This window comes from Mustela nigripes, chromosome 16 (genome assembly GCF_022355385.1).
Source record: "Mustela nigripes isolate SB6536 chromosome 16, MUSNIG.SB6536, whole genome shotgun sequence".
Taxonomy (NCBI): Eukaryota; Metazoa; Chordata; class Mammalia; order Carnivora; family Mustelidae; genus Mustela; species Mustela nigripes.
Window position 1 is genome coordinate 28,230,700 of NC_081572.1, and position 4,744 is coordinate 28,235,443.

Sequence of the window (4,744 nt, forward strand, 5' to 3'; positions counted from 1 at the left end):
CAGGGCTGTCTCTGAAGAGAGCGACCCTCTCTTGGTCTTACAGGTTAGTTTTATAGGTCACAACCATAGACCTTTACATATGTGGCTTTGGCTGATTGGATGTCTCCTACCTGTGTATTTTAGTAACGGTTACCTGGAACCGATACTAGCAACTGCTGAGGTGTTTATTAAACAACAAAATGGCCTTGTTTTAGGTATATGTTTTAGCAAGGGTTACCTGGAACTGGTATCAGTAACTGCCGAGGCATTTATTAAACAATAAAATGGCTACCTAGGCAACATGGAGTCACTATGGCTAAGTAGGTCCTGGCAGGCTCTAGGGGTTTAACAGGTTTTAACGTGGAATTGGCCCCAACAGCAATGTGGGGGGTTTGGGGGGTAGGGAAGGAAAAAAATGAAACAAGATGGGATCAGGGATCGGGAGGGAGACAAACCATAAGAGACTCTTAATCTCACAAAACAAACTGAGGGTTGCTGGGGGCAAGAGGGTATGGAGAGGTTATGGCCACTGGGGAGGTTATGTGCTATGGTGAGTGCTGTGAAGTGTGTAAACCTGGTGATTCACAGACCTGTACCCCTGGGGCTAATAATACATTACATGTTAATAAAAAATAAATAAAAATGAGGGCAATGAAGGAAAAGGTATAGATTGATACATCAGTCAATAATTCCTCATATTCACACACATGCCCTTTTCCTTAGAAGATCCAAAGCACCAAGGGAAGAGAAGGTGTTATTCTTAGTGACTCCTGTGTCCTCAGCACGTAAAACAGTACCTGGCACATAAATGAAAATAAATATTTTAAGTGATGAATTGTACATAGGTAGCTCAACAACTTCCCACCAACACAGTCATTCAGAAAAATATTCAGGGATAAAAGGGCAAGAGCAAGAAATCTGAGAACATGGATATTTAAAAGAATATTTAAAAGGGCAGTGGAAAATTGTCAGTGATGAAGGATGAGAAGGAGAGGTCAGAAAAGTAGAAGAAAAACCCGGGGGGGGGGGGCGCGGAGTGTCACAAGAAACATGAGAGGAGAGAACTTAAACAACAGAGGATAGTTTATGAGGTTAAACAAAAATCAAAATGAAACAAAACAACAAACAAAAAAACGTGACTGAATAAAGACTTAAGGTTAGGTGGGTAGATCCTGATAGTTAGTAGTTCATTAATAACATCTAAGAGATCAGCCCGAGTGAAATTGTGGGTCCAGAAGTCATTCTGCAATGGGCTGAAGACTCAGAGAATAGCCTAGATAATAAATGTGAAAGTGCTTCATGAATTCTAAACCACTTTACAAATAAAATTAGATGCACAGCCTGTTAGATACGGGTCTGGCTGTTGCTCATTCATCAAACTTTCTGAATTCAGCTTTTTAAACTTACTTTTTTTTTTTTTTTTGTCATCGGGTACACACTTCCTAGGGCTTTAGCAGACGGTGTGGCAGTCAATGGGGAACTTAGGGAAGGAAGCAGGCAGCCTTAAGCTTTAACAACCTTCTTGTCCCTTAACCTAATCTTCCATAGATGTCCCAGGTGTGAAAAAAAAATACACGATCACTAAACAATCTCCAAGTATTCCCCACTGTTTCCCCCAGGTCATCTCTCTTTTGCCAACAGTTTAGCAGCTTGAAAACTTCTGATGTGCTCAGGCAAAATTCATATAAATTTAAATATGGCCTTGACTCTAGCCATGAGATTTGGAACACAGTCCGCCATGTGGCCATCCCTTAGAACTGCACCCGACTGCATTACTTCCAATACCTCTTCTTTCTTGACTTCTCTCTCCCTGATTTCCATTTTGTATAGATCCCCTATCAATCAAGCCAGCTTGTGACACAGGACATGGACTTAAACTATTATTAATCATACTCTGGGAGGTTTCTTTCTTTGACCCGAGCCCGTGCTCCTCAAACAACCTTCTTCTTATTCTCCTTGTAATGACACCTAATTGTCAAAATGTTAATATAAGGCAAAAAATGAGCATTAGTTATATATTAGATTAGTTATATATAAATGATTCAGAAAGTAATGCATTGAGTATATTAATTTGTTTTTTTAGAGACAAAACTAGCAGATATTAATATTTAAAAGATGCTGCCACTGTTTGAGATTTTTCTATCAGAAGTCTGTAACATATCTGTTTAGCTCAAGAATTGTTTATGAAGAAGAGTAATCAAATGAAGTAATTTCGTATTTATTTTTATCAGCAAAACAGTGACATCTATTGTTCGATGGTATATAAAATAGAATTTAAAAACTAAAAGCAAGGCAACTCTTTACAGGATTCATTTTGGAATAAGTCTCTCAAATGGATTGTTTCAAAAAAACGAATAGGTGGTATCTAAAAATTCATTTTTTTAAAAAGATTTTATTTATTTTATTTGACAGAGAGAGAGATCACAAGTAGGCAGAGAGGCAGGCAGAGACAGAGGGGGAAGCAGGCTCCCTGCTGAGCAGAGGGCCCGATGCAGGGCTCGATCCCAGGACACTGAGATCATGACCTGAGCCGAAGGCAGCGGCTTAATCCACTGAGCCACCCAGGCACCCCTAAAAATTCATTTTTTAATATAAAATCAAATCTAGCTGCTTATTTTAGGAGTATGAACATTTACTCATGATGCAAAAGGCCCAGGATCTGTCTAGTTGTTGAAAATAGGGAGGGAGAAATAAGTATTAAAATATGAGATGTAATTCTGAAAGTTAGCTCCATGTTATAAAAGATGGAACTTTCTCCTCACAAGTCCCTCAAATATATATGAATGAAATCTGTGAAAACACAACCTAAATTCTGAGTTCAAGGCCAGATTCTGTTCTCATCTTGACCCTGTTGTTAATTTATGAACTAGAAAAGTTGTTTACTGTCTTGGCTACAGTTTTTTTTGTTTGTTTGTTTCTGAAAGTATGGGGCTTGACCAGAAGGTGATCAATTTCCTTCTAACTCTTGCTTTTCTCTAAAATGTCATTCCCCACCATTCAATTAAGCAAAAAATTTAAAAGTTGACAATAGCAAGTGTCCATGAGGAATTGGAATTCTCCAACACTATTTGTAGGAGTATAAATCACTACACTCCCTTCTCAAAGTAATTTGACAACAAGGTAAATTTTAAGATGGACATTTTCCATCATCTAGCATTTCCACATAGTAAATCCTCTAGAGAGAATTCTCACACATGTATGCAAGGAAACATTTTCAAGAACTACATCACTCTAGGGATGCCTGTGTGATGCAGTCGGTTAAGTGTCCAATCCTGGTTTCAGCTCCGGCTGTGATCTCAGGTCATGAGATAGAGCACCTCATGGATTCCATGCTCAACAGGGAGTCTGCTTGAGAATCTCTCTACCTCTCCCTTTTCCCCTCCTACTCTCCCTTTCTAAAATAAATAAGCAAATTTTAAAAAAGATTTTATTTATTTATTTGACAGACAGAGATCACAAGCAGGCAGAGAGGCAGGCAGAGAGAGAGGAAGGGAAGCAGGTTCCCCACTGAGCAGAGAGTCCAATGTGGGGTTCAATCCCAGAACCCTGGGACCACAACCTCAGCCGAAGGTAGAGGTTTCAACCCACTGAGCCACCCAGGCACCTCAGCAAATATTTTTTTTTTTAAAGATTTTAAGAATTTTATCACTGTAACATTGAAAATGTTGTAAGAAATTATCTATTGCAGGAGAACAGATAAAATCTTTCATATATATCTAGTGATACACTTTAAAACATAGGATGGAATCACGTGCTCGCTTCGGCAGCACATATACTAAAAAAAAACATAGGATGGAATCAGAGTAGAATTTATCAACATGGGTAAATCTGAATCAAGCAACATTTATAAAAGAAACAATTTCCAGAATGATATGAGCCAAGTGATTTCTTATGTATCATTTAAGAAAACCTGACTAACAACTCTATTCATTCATACAGACCCCTCAATATAAAAAAGTATACAACAATCATGAAGATAATAAATATCACTTTGAGGACAATGTTTACCTCGGGAAATTAAAGGGAATAAATGTAATCAAATATGGACTCTTAATTACATAGAATTTGAACTGAATCTGAAATGTTTCCCTTCCTGAAAAATAGAAAGCAAACCTGAAACAAAATATGGCAAAATTAGGAGTTGTTATAAATGAATGGTGGGTACATTGGTTCTTATTTAAAAAATTGTATTTTTCACATGTTTGAAACATTTCATGATTTTGTCACAAAGGACATTAAAATATTAGGTTAAATCTTATAGAAAAGTGAGTCTCTAGCTAAATGAGTCTCTTTCTGAAGAAAGCCGAAATAGATAATTGAGATGATATGGGGAGGGTGAGTTTATTTCTATGAGAAAACATGTAATAAACATGATATGATTAAAAAAATCAGACAATTCAATGAAAATGATTATATCTGTGGTCATGTATGGATATAACATTGATGCTAAGCTAATTTATCATCAATCAGCACAAAAGAAATAAGAATCCCAACATATGGCCCTTTAAAGAAACCTGAACAGGTCAGGAACACGGCAGGGATGTCCATTATCACCACTGCTATTCAACATCGTACTAGAGGTCCTAGCCTCAGCAATCAGACAACAAAAGGAAATTAAAGGCATCCAAATCGGCAAAGAAGTAGTCAAATTATCACTCTTCGCAGATGATATGATACTATATGTGGAAAACCCAAAAGACTGCACTCCAAAACTGCTAGAACTTTACTGAATTCCTGTATAAGTTCTAGCAGTTTTGGAGTGGAG